Consider the following 12,953-nt stretch of genomic DNA (forward strand, 5'->3'; position numbering starts at 1 on the left):
CTGTAACCAAAGCCCTGTCAGACACAGTACGTCCGCTAGTTTCCTGTGACTGCATCTATTTCTATTAGGATTTTATGGATTAAGCACTGAAGATCCTAAAAAATAATATTCATTATGTGAACAGTATTTCCCAAGTATGACAGAAATATCACTAGTGGCGTTTAAAATAAAGTTATCTACCACATGTTGGGATTTTTAAATAAGTATGTATTATTCAAATAGATATTAGGAAAAAATAACACACCAATCTATGACTCCACATGTATTACTTCTTATGACAATGCTAATTTAAAAAAAAAAAAAGTGAGAAAGGGGCCGGCCCTGTGGTGTAGTGCTTAAGTTCGGCACACTCCACTTCAGTGGCCCAGGTTCGTGGGTTCGGGTCCCAGGTGCAGACCTACACCACTCATCGGCCATGCTGTGGCAGCATCCCACATGCAAAATAGAAGAAGACTGGCACAGATGTTAGCTCAGGGAGAATCTTCCTCAAGCAAAAAAAGGAAGCTTGGCAACAGACGTTACCAAACAAACAGAACAACAAACAAAAAACAAGAGTGAGATAAAATGCTGTGGTATAAAACACAGCAAAAACAATGAAGGAGTAGGGAAATGACTTAAGTTTGGAAAATGCCACATCATACATACCTTATACATTTGCTAATTTTTCAATTATGTAAATTCTAGGAAATCAATAAAAACTAATAATTCTTAGCCCTAAGATCATTATTAAACGAGAGTGCTCTGAAGATCAGTCTCTCCTCCACTGCTGGCAACCTTCACAGTTGGCATCACAAATCCTCATTCACCAGTTTTCACCTGAGTAGTAGCCTCCTTCAGATTACACCTCTAAGAAAGTACTGCAGCCTAATAAAACGTCCCAACTCTGTCACATCACACGTCTACATTCTGAGGAACAGATAACAGAATTATACACGTGGAGAAGGAAAACTGCAGAATACTAATTTTCTACATACTCAGAACCTGCCTTTCCTTTGAGATTTGGATACAGTGGCTAGAATCCATCTAACAAGAAGATAATGCCCTAATACCATACTGGTATAAAACGTGCACTTACAACTGGCCAAAGCACAACAGAAGTCTCTCTCTCGCTCTGGTAAACTTCCACGGCAGGTGTTCCTGGTCAGCAGGCGGTCTGTTGCAGGCCGACTCAGGGATCCTGGCTCCTTCCATCTTGCAGCTCTGCCCTGGAGCTTCCTCGTTCCCTGCATTCAGCTGACTGAAGAAAGCAAGCCTGGAAGCAGCAGACTCTTGATGAAGTATCATCGAGACGTGCTCTGAGACAATTCTCCATGTCCCAACCAGCTCTGCTTCCATCTGCTGACCTTTGACTTTCAGTATCTGGTCAGACATAACTAACAGTAGTCTTGCAATCTTGACTCAAAAGCAGTGTTGGGACCCAGGGCAGACTGCCCCCAAAATATGCTACAATGGCACGCTGATTATTTTGACTTAGTTATTTGAGAAGCAGCTGATGCAAAAATTGCACTTTGACCCTTTCCATTTCCCCCTGAAAGCAGCAAACGAATCTCCCATGTGAAAAACAGCTTCCTCACGAGGCTGACCCAACGGCATAAGGGTTAAGTTGGCGTGCTCTGCTTCGGCGGCCCAGGGTTTGCAGGTCCGGATCCCGGGGCGGACCTAGCACCGCTCATCAAGCCACACTGCAGCGTCATCCCACATAAAACAGAGGAAGGTTGGCACAGATGATAGCTCAGGAACAATCTTCCTCAAGCAAAAAGGGTGGGGCTGGGAGGGGGTGGAATTCAGGGCGGAGAGGCCTGTATAAACACACCTTGTTACTTTTTTACTAATTTACCACCACAAGTCCAAACTCTGCTTAGATTGCTTACTAATGAAGCACCCAAACCTAAGTATCTTTGTCCTGTCAAATCCTCACAAATTTAGTGTTTCTGTGTGTAAAAAGTATAAAAGCTGCCTGCTTTGGTCACTTCTGAGCGTTAATTTTAGGATCTCCCACGTGTACGCATTACATTCGAGTTTTCTCTTTAATCTGTCTTGTGTTCATTTTACTATGAGGCCAGCCACAAGAACTTAAGAGGAATAAGGGGGAAATTTCCCCCTCCCGGACAGGGGCATCTACCACTTCCACTCATACCTGCTTCGCCGCAAGGGAATCTGAAAAGTGAAACCTGGAGCTGTAGAACTGTATCTTATGGAAGGACAGAACCGATTTAGATGGACAGCTAGCCATCTCTGCCACATACCAATGCCCAAAAATTATCATATCGCTTGTCACTCTACCATTAATGAAGGCTTTGCAAGACCTTCGACAACCTTTTCTGAGAAACGCAACTGTCCCTGGAAGAGCATGCCTGGACTTACTACCTCCACGTCTGTAACACAAGGGAGCCACAGACAATACCAATCATTTATCAGTTTAGCTAATCAGCCAAACATGAATCCCTTGGTCCCACCCATGGAGAGATCCTGATTAAGAGAGTCTGGGGTAAGGACAAGGATCTGTAGTTTCAGAGAGCTCCCTGAGTGATTCTGATGAGCCAGATTTGGGACCCCCTGGAGTAAAGTCCCTTCTAACTTCAAAAAAAAATAATATAAACCTAACATATATTTACTAGACAGAGAGCTGAAGTGTGGAGAAGAGGGGAAAAAAGGAGAAGAAAGGTGAATGAGGAAGGAGACTAAACAAACGCACTCAATAGGGATGTCACACAGGGATTCCAAAACAATCTCTCATGCAAAATGACTCTGAGGAATGTCACTTTTAGCAAACACTGCCTCCACCTCCCACCCTGAAATCCTAGGGTGTTAAACACCACCCATATGGAAAACCAGATTACAGACCCTGAAGATTCTTAATGAAAACCATTTGGTCTCATTTTTTGAAAGACTATAATTCCTACTACCTCTCCTCGAATGATCTAAATTGTCTAAGCTATTTGTAAAAGCAGATTACCACCTTAGTTTAAATTCTAATGGTTTTATAGTTATATGAACTTCTCTAACTGTGATTTCTCATTCTAGAATAATTGATCCAATAATACGCATCAAATTCTGGTCCGGAATCCACGATCAGCAGAAATCACAAGTGAATTACACACTTTGAAAGAAGTGGTTTGTTGCTTGCTCTAGGTTTAAAACACAAAGTTTCCATTATCCTTAGTAACTGACAAGCATGCTGGGCTTTGGCTACATTTGATGATTACACTGCTATTATTCCAAATGCATCAAACAATAAATATCTTTTTCCTATTAGGCTTCCTATTACCTTACTTGTTTTTATTTAAAACTTTTCGTGTTTTTGTTTAAAGGGAGGAAAAAAGCATATAAGAGAAAATAAAAGAGAAATAGGAACATGAAACACATTGAAAAGCACTGGCAATTAAGACTGAGATTATCCAGCTTCAGCAAAATGCATCTGAAACTAGAAGAGCTGAAGTACTTAAAATTTGTTTTAAGAAGCCTATGTTCGGATCTCCAACAAGCACTACATGTGTCTCAAATGCAGACATCCCTGCTATGGAAGGACTCTCCTGGCTGTCAGCTTAGTAAGGGGCTGACTCTGCTGGAAAGCATGACATTACACAATTACAAATGCTTGACAGTTCATGTGGTTTAGACAATTTGAGCACTCTGAATTGAATACCAAACAAAAACAGTAGTGCTATTTGGTTTCATATCATTTGACTTATGGCTTCTGGAACATCTTTTAATTTTTTCTGTATTTGTTCATTTTAAGGAGTGACTGTCATACTACGGTGGCTTAAAATAAAGTTTACAATATAACCAATGTGTATCTAAGAAATAGTCCTCATAATATGAGATAATTATGATACAAAAACAATTATCAAAGGCTAGAAAACAATAGGCAAAGGGAGAGTCCCCAAAAGTGCCCTTTTTAGCAACCAAACTGCCTAAGCAAAGAAGTAAGATTTCCCAAATCCTATGGTGTGATCTTACCAATTTCTAATGAACTGGAAGATGCAATCCTTAAAACTAAAAACAAAATCCAATTACTTTTCTGCTTTAGGGACTCAGCATCTGCTAGAATGACACTCATATACGCTGGTTTAGAAACAAACCTACTAACATAAAGAAAGCAACTTCAAAAATGCGGGTATATACAGCCTTCCCTCTCCACAGTCTTCCACACTCCCATTCCTATTTTGACTTTTCCTTTTTGTCTCGAAACTCCAACGCTCTCAGGCATAACAGTCTTGTCTGGCTGTCCTCTCCCTCTGACCAGGTCTGACAGAGTGTTAGGAGTCAGCCAGCCTCTACCGTTTTCACCTCTGTATCCACACACACCTTTCCTCCCCTAGGAAACAGGAGGAGTCGTGGTACCAACCCCCATATGCTCACTGTGAGGCTCAATCCTCAGTTAACTGAGGATAAACTCAGTACGTAATGTCCTTAGACCAGTGTTTGGCACCTGGCAAGTGCTCAGCAAGTATTAACCATCATCATCATCAAAAACAATCTTCTGTTTGATATCCCTACTGCTGAAAGTACTTTCAGACCATAATGCTGCAAGAACATATCTTCTCCACCATCACCCCCACCAGATCTTTTTCATACAAACTGAATAGTCCCTGTGTAGACAGACTTCGCAAAAAGAAAAGACATAAGTGTATGTTTTTTAAAAATTTGGCAGGTACAAAAAATAATTTGAATATGTGCGAGGCACTAAGCATAACATAAGAAAACCCTGAGTACAGATCACAGTTTAAGAAAATTAAATTCAGGGGGCCAGCCCCATGACCAAGCAGTTAAAATTCTGCACACTCAGCTTCAGGAGCCTGGGTTCACAGCTTCGCATCCCAGATACAAACCTACTCCACTCATCAGCCATGCTGTGGAGGCATCCCACACACAAAACAGAGGGAGACAGGCAACAGATGTTAGCTCAAGACGAGTCTTCCCCACCAAAAAAAAAAAAAAAAAATTAAATTCCTATCTTTCAGTTCCGTTTCGGGATCCCTATCACCTTCTCTCTTCTAATAGAGCTACCCACTAATTTGAATGTGTTTGTAATTAATCTGCTTTATTACTTTGCCATATCTGTATTCCTAACAGTATGGACTTTTGCTTCACATGTTTCAAAACTTTAAAAAAGGAAAAATACTATGTGCATTCTTCTGGAAGTAGCTTTTTTTCCTCAATATGATATTCCTGACAATAATCCTCAGTGGTGCAGGTGGCTAAAATCCATTCAGTTGCACTCCTATAGGAATACAATTTATCCATTCTCCTCGGATGGACACTGCTTCCAGTTTTTGCCTTTTACAAACAGTGCAACTGTGAGCATTTTGTCATGTCCTCAGGCACTCACATACATGCGTTTCTCTGGGGCACCAGTTTGCCAATTTTAGCATGCATTAAACCACCTGAACGGCTTGTTAAGACTGAAAGCTGGCTCATCCCCAAAGCCTCTGATTCAATAGGTCTAGGGTGGAGCCCCAAATTTTGCATTTATAAGAAGTTCCTGTGAGATGCTGAAAACACAATTTAGAAGCACTGCTCCAGGATAAAGACCCAGGAGTAGAATCACTGGGTCAAAGTGTACATCCATCTTTAACTTTACTAGGTAATCCCAAAGTTATGGTACCAATTTACAATCCCACCAGTTGTGTGTAAGCATTCCAGTTATTTCCGCCCTTCCTAAACAGCAGACATTGTCAGATTTTTACACTGTTGCCAACCCAATGTTATGAAACTATACACCACGTTGGTCCTAAACTGCCTTTCCCTAATTGCTAACGAAGTCGAGAATCTCTGCATGCAGGTTTCCTCTTCTGTGAGATGCCTACTTGGGTCATAGGCCCATTTTTCTATTGTTCTTACTGATTTGTCACTGTTTACCTTTCTAGATACAATCCTTTCTCAATAATACGTACTGAAAATATCTATTCTCACTTGTGACTTGTCTGTTCACTTTCTTGATGGTTTCTTTTCATAACCACAAGCTGTCAAATTAATGCTGTCAAAGCGGTCAATCTTTTCCTTTATGGTCTACACCTTCTGTGATCTGTTTAAGAAGCTCTTCCTTGTATTAGACTCACACAATTACTGTCCTACATTGTCTTCCAAAAATTTCATAGTTTTGCCTTCTGTATTTAAGCCTTTAATTCACCTGTAGTTGATTTTTCTGAATGATATGAATTAGAAATGTATCCCACTCTCAAGAAGTTTCCTATTGGCTAAGGCCCACAGATATGACCAACTATAACTTCAGAGAGGATAATGATTCCTGTTAACCCCTACCTTATTGAGGTTTATTCTGCTCTCTCATCAAGGCAAACCAAACACTGGATAATTTTCATACGGAAAACTTGGAGGGTTATTAGCAAATTAGTCAGACTATGATCCCCACCCCACCATACTCCAGGAAGAATCCTTAAAAATACCACACACACAAAAAAAGAGGCCAGCCCTGTGGCCAAGTGGTTAAGTTTACACACTCGGCTTCAGCAGCCCCAGCTTTTGCCAGTTCGGATCCTGGCTGCAGGCAGGGCCATGGCACCACTCATCAGGCCATGCTGAGGCAGCGTCCCACAGAGCACAACCAGGAAGGCCTACAAGTACAATACACAGCTATGCACTGGGGAGCTTTGGGGAGAAGAAGAAGAAAAACAAAGGTGCAAATCGTAAAAACAAAAAACAAATCTTTTTAACTCTAAATTTAGTCTTATTCTAAAAAACTGAAAGTTGAGCATTGGGGAAAGTGTGGCAAAATGAGCATTCTCAACAGTACTGGCTGGAATATAAATCTATACAAACTTTCTAGAGGGTTATTTGCAATATATCAAAAGCCTTAAAATACATATCTTCTTTGAGCTATCAATGACTCTTTACAGAACTTATCTTAAGGAAACAACTGAACAAAATACATATTTAGGAATATTCACCATGGAACTCTTTCTAATAGAAAAAATTGGAAACAGCCTAATCTCCAACAACGCAGGATGGGTTACAGACGTAGCTGCTGCAGCACATCCATATATGGTCATGCGCCACCTAAGGACGTTTCAGTCAACAGTAGATCACGTAGATGATGGCCATCCCATGAGATTCGTACCACAGAGCCTACATGTGTAGGAGGCTATGATAGAAGAAAATTTTATATATTGAGGTGTATGGGGAAGCCGTTCTGGTTTAAATGCGATTTGGACTAAATTTTATTTAAACCAAAGAAGCCTGACTTACAGCCTGTCAAATGTTCGTTGTATATTGTCCCAAAATAAAGAATGTACTCTTTTTTTTTCAATATTTCTTTTTCTGCTTTATCTCCCCAACCCCGCCCCCCCCCGCACACAGTTGTATATCTTAGTTGCAGGCGCTTCTAGTTGTGGGATGTGGGAAGCCACCTCAACGTGGCCTGATGAGCGGTGCCATGTCCGCACCCAGGATGCGAACCCTGGGCCGCCGCAGCAGAGTGCGCGAACTTAGCCACTCAGCCACAGAGCCGGCCCCAGAATGTACTCTTTGAAGGTAAGAACCAATGCCTCTCTTCTTATGACACCAGTACTTTTTGAAGATAAGTGTCCTTTCCCATGACACTGGGGTCATGCTGACCCACTGTGTATGTACTAATCTATAACAAAGTATCTCTTTGAACCCTTGAGAGAATGTACCCCTGTCACACTTGATGTATGTCTGTTTGGAAATGGTATATAATGGTGCTGAAAAATCACTCTTCTTCACAGCACTTACGAAGGCTGCACTCCCAGGCTGCAGTCCTCAGCTTGGCTCGAATAAAACTCCCCGCTGTAGAATGACTATTGATTATTCGTGTCAACAGCTCGACCATCTAGGTTTGTGAAAGTACACTTTATGATGTTTGCACAATGATAAAATCACTTACACATTTCTCAGAACGTATCCCCATTGTTAAGCAAGGCATGACTATAGTGGAATACTATGATGATTATATAGCTGTGTTAATGTGGAAAGATGTTTCTAATAGTCTGGTAATTTCTAAAACCAGTTAACAAGATGCACATATGATATTCTTTTATTCTCAAATATTTATGGAGAGCCTTGTGTATGCCAAGCACCAAGCAAGTGACTGGTAAACAAAAAGAGATCTGTTCCCTGCTTCTAAGGAGCTTACAAGCTTTGGAGGGGAATGAGGGGGAGGGAGACAGGCCACATACATATCTTCCAACTGACTCCTGTTGGCATATTAAAGGGATATACGTTTTGAAAATACAGACCATTTCTATGTGTCTGTGTATCTATGTAATATCTGCAGCACCTCATCAGCATAGTCTACAAAGAGAACACACACGCTCAGCTGTATGGACTAGGAAGTGGGTCAACAAGAGGATACTTGGAGCAACTGCCTTGTGATGAACTGAAGCACACAAATCTTCTACAAAAATGCTCTAGGGAGAATCTTAAGAAACGCAATGTAGTTATGGAAAGTCATCCACTGGAAGACAGATGCGAGACAGATCGCAGAACCACAGAAAAAGAATTGGAACAAAGAGCTTCCGCTGTTGACAATTCAAGACTAAGACTGACCAAGATCAGGTACAAGTTCTTGAACAAATAACTGTTCTTCTACAAGTCTACAGCTTTACCCTTCCCTACTATGTTGGGATCTAACAAATAATAATGAAGCCTCCAAGATAAGAAAGATCTCATAATTAGGGTCAGGCTCAAAGGATTCTGACATTCTATATCCATTTCATTTAAACATCTGCACTACAATCAGTAAACTTACGAGAGTCATTAATTACAAAGGGAAAATTTTTTTCTTTGGAGCACAGAAACATGTCAGACACCTCAACCAAGAGATCAAAAGTTAACATTCACCAGCGATAAGACCTATCTACATCACACATGTGCCAATATGATGCACTGAGAAGGGAACAACCTCACCACTGTGGTATTCTTGTCACAAATGCTTAACCCTCAATTTAATCATGAAAGAACACCAGATAAATCCAAACTGAGGGACATTCCGCAAAATAACTGACCGGTACTCTGGAAAAGTACCAAGGTCACGAAAGATAAAAAACTGTCACAAATTGGAAGAGACCAAGGAGACACCATAACTAAATGCAGTGTGGGCTACTGGACTGGATCCTCGACCAGAAAAAAGACATCAGGGGTGAAACCCGAATAGAAGACTTTAGATTAACTCTATCAACTGCCTGGTTTCAATAACCGCACTATGGTTACATAAGAGGCTAACAAAGGGACGCTGGGTGTAAGGTATATACGAATTCTCCGGGCTATTTTTGCCATTTTTTTCTACTTCTAAAATTATTTCAAAGTAAAAAGTTTGTAAAAGTAACTTCAGATGAATGATAAAGAGATATGGGGGATCACTCAATAACTCTTACATAAAAATATGCTACCTCCTCGGGGCTGGCCCTGTGGCTGAGCGGTTAAGTTCGTGCGCTCCACTGCAGGTGGCCCAGTGTTTCGTTGCTTCGAATCCTGGGCGTGGACATGGCACTGCTCACCAAACCACGCTGAGGTGGTGTCCCACATGCCACAACTAGAAGGACCTACAACGAAGAATCTACAACTATGTCCTGGGGGGCTTTGGGGAGAAAAAGGAAAAAAAAAACTATGCTACCTCCTCCAATAATTGTGCTAAAAAAAACCCAGTAATTGCAAATAAGGCGTAAACCAGAATAATCTGTAAGTATTCACTAAAAACCTGTGATTGGGATAATCTAGAGAGCCGACTAACTTTCCTAGGGCACTGAAGTCTCTCCAGATAAATAATCTACCTCATTTTCCCTATTAATCTTTTTTAATTCAATTCAACTTATATTTATTTAACATCTACTATGGGCATGGAACTGTGCTGGGGCCTGATCAGATTTTGATACATTAAGAACATTTCAGTACACAAAATGAGAAAGAAAAACAGAGAGCAACAAAACTGGAAGGAACTTTTCACTCCCATACAATCTAGCAATCAATACCGGCACCCTTTTTAGTGTGATTGCTGCTAGGAGCTCAAGTGCATCCCCTTCAGCATAAGCGGTTCTGACCTCTACAATTATCTCCAAAAATTATCCCTGAAGATGCCAAAATGACTCTAAAACATACTCCATTTCTAGTACTTTTTTTCCATCTAATCATTATGTTGTTGGTGCATTACAGTACACAACACAAAATTAAAGAACTTGATTCTCTGAACGTCAAGGAAGGGTCAAGCTGGTATAAACCCACAGACGTTTACTTACTATCCTCTTAGAAGAGGTCAAAGGCAACATCACAGAAGGCCGGGGTTCTCAAAGTGTGCCCTCAGAGTCAGCAGCTTTAACATCACCCAGGAACTTGTCAGAAATGCAAATTCTCAGTCCCAGTCCAGACCCGCTGATTCAGAGACCCAGCCCAGCATCTGCGTTTTCACAAGCCCCCCCAGCTGACTCTGATGCACCATCAGTTTGAGAACCACTGATGGAACAGCAGAAAGACTGGCCCCGTGAATCCGGAGGCCTGATTCCAATCCTTGCTCTGCCACTAACACCTCTACAATGCATTAGCCGCTCAGCTTCTGTGGGGCTCAGCCTCCTGATCAGTGAGGGAACTGCAATAGCTCACTACCACAGTCCTTACACCCTAATTTGATAACCATGAAAGCATTCATTTGTATAAGGCCTAAAAGTGAAAACACCACTGCAGTATTTCACCACGTATTTCTCTCTTTCATCCAAATGAAACAATTAAAATTTCTTCTTGGCATCCACCAGCCTCTGAATCAGACTTAACATATCTACAATAATTTCTTCTGATTTTAAATAAAATTGTGTTCACTACTTTGCTGTAGCAAAAGCCATATAAATGCTAATTTTACAGTTTCCTATTTAGTTCTCTAACAAGCCTATTTTGGAGCAATTCCTCATAATAACAAAAATTCCAAGAAACCCACCTACTACAGACTGAATTGTGCACCCCCCTCCCCCCACACACACACAATTTTGATGCCGAAGCCCTAATCACCAATGTGATGGTATTTGGAAATGAGGTCTCTGAGAGGTACTTAGGTTTAGATGAGGTCAGAACGGTAGGGTCTCCAAGACGGGATCAGCGTCTTTAGAAGAAGACGAAGAGAGACCAGAGTTCTCTCTCCATCTCTGCCATGTGAAGACACAGCAAGAAGGTGGCTGTCTGTAAGCAAGGAAGAGCCCTCACCAGGAATCAGCACCTTGATCTTGGACTTAACCTCCAGAACTGGGAGAAGTAAATGACTGTTGTTTCAGCCACCTGGGGTTATGGTGTTTTCCTAGAGCAGCCCACAACGACCAACACACTCACTCAAAATACCCCTCTGCTGTGGGCATAGTTCAGAAGAACTGTGCTCCAACCTCGCATAAAGAACGTGTGTGATCAGACCACTGAAGTACTCAGCAACTATGAAAGAGAAAGAATTTTAAAACGTACAGATCTAGATACTTCCATTACTAAGAAACACAGCTTAATTTCATCTCCTAGTCATGGATTTATAAACCGCGATTCTTCTCACAGCCTGTGGAAACTATGACAAAAACCTCTCAGAGGAGATGTGAGAAAGAGGGAGAGAGGAGAATCAAATAAGAAGAGTCCGTTTTATAAAGGTTAGAGAGTTCTCTTCGAACACAAACCTAGGTAGCACGAATGTGGGCAGAAATGTCCCATCAATCAAGTGAATACCCACTAATCCTTGAGACCTAACTCAAATGCTGTATCCTGCAAGCTCGCGCCACTCCTTCCCGGGCAGTCAGACATAAATCACTCTGTGCTCCCCTTTCTCCATTTCAGCACTGAGCAAAAGGCACTATACTTGCTTATGGATCTGTCTCTTCCACCAGACCTTGGAATCATCTAGGGCAGCGTGTTACTCTCTCCAGCACCTAGAATGGTGACTGGCATGAAGCAGTTTGCTCAAGTGGAGCCACTCTGCTTTGCTGAATACAAGAGGAACTCTCTGTGCTATCTCACAGCTTTTCTGCAAATCTGAGATTATTCCAAAATACACAGGTTTTTTAAAAAAGGCACCAGGAGCCAGTGTATTATCAGTAATAATCACACCTGCCTTACATGTCACGCAAGAAGACACCAGCTACTAGAGAGCCTTGCCTCAGTGTTTTTCAGACGTGCCAGCAGGAGTCAGTAACCTTACATGTAGCAAACTTGAAAAACAATGAGTAACAAACACTTGAGACGCTAATCCTGACCTTAACTTTGGTCAAACTGTTTAACTTTAGTCTCAGTTTGTGAAAAGGGACTAGTAATTCCGACCCTACACGGCTGCCGTGCTACATGAAGTCTACAGAGTATACATCAAATGAGCTCTCCTAACGATGTTCTAATCAATACGTGTTAGTGACCTTCCCCAGGCAGTGTTGCATCTGGACTAACGCTTCACCGCAAACCAGGTGCATACTGTAACTAGTTCCACCGGCACGGACTGTAAAGTCCCGACACAATCACCATTCGGGCTATGATTACCTAGAAAATAATCCTACATATGTGTCCACAGATGCCAACCCTGCCAAGATGTCCTAGTCCAGAACCCCCCAACCCAATAAACAGGCTATTCAAAACTCAACGCAAGCGCAGGGGTCAGCAGCTCCTGGCACCCACCTCCCCCCGACTAAGCTCCAGAAAGCGGGCACGCACACTCAGGCCGTGCTCGCCCACTAGGAAGAGGTGGGTATCTCCAGGGACGATCCCGCTGCTGCCAACAGCGACGTGCGGCAGCCTGGGGTCTCCCGCTAGTTGCTGAGAGCAGCTGGACCCTGAGTGGCCAGGACCGTCCCCTTCCAGGCGTGGTGCTCTCGGGCACCAGCATCCTCAACCGAAGGAGGCGCGGGTGGCAGCAGCGCATCGGTGCGCTGGGGAAAACAGGGCGTGGGCGGGCAGCCACGGACACCACCGCCCGGACTAGAAACCCACACCGGGCAGCTCCCCGCCTGGGCGCCCGCGTTCCAGTCGGAGAAGCC

This window comes from Equus caballus, unplaced genomic scaffold (genome assembly GCF_041296265.1).
Source record: "Equus caballus isolate H_3958 breed thoroughbred unplaced genomic scaffold, TB-T2T haplotype2-0000448, whole genome shotgun sequence".
Classification (NCBI taxonomy): domain Eukaryota; kingdom Metazoa; phylum Chordata; class Mammalia; order Perissodactyla; family Equidae; genus Equus; species Equus caballus.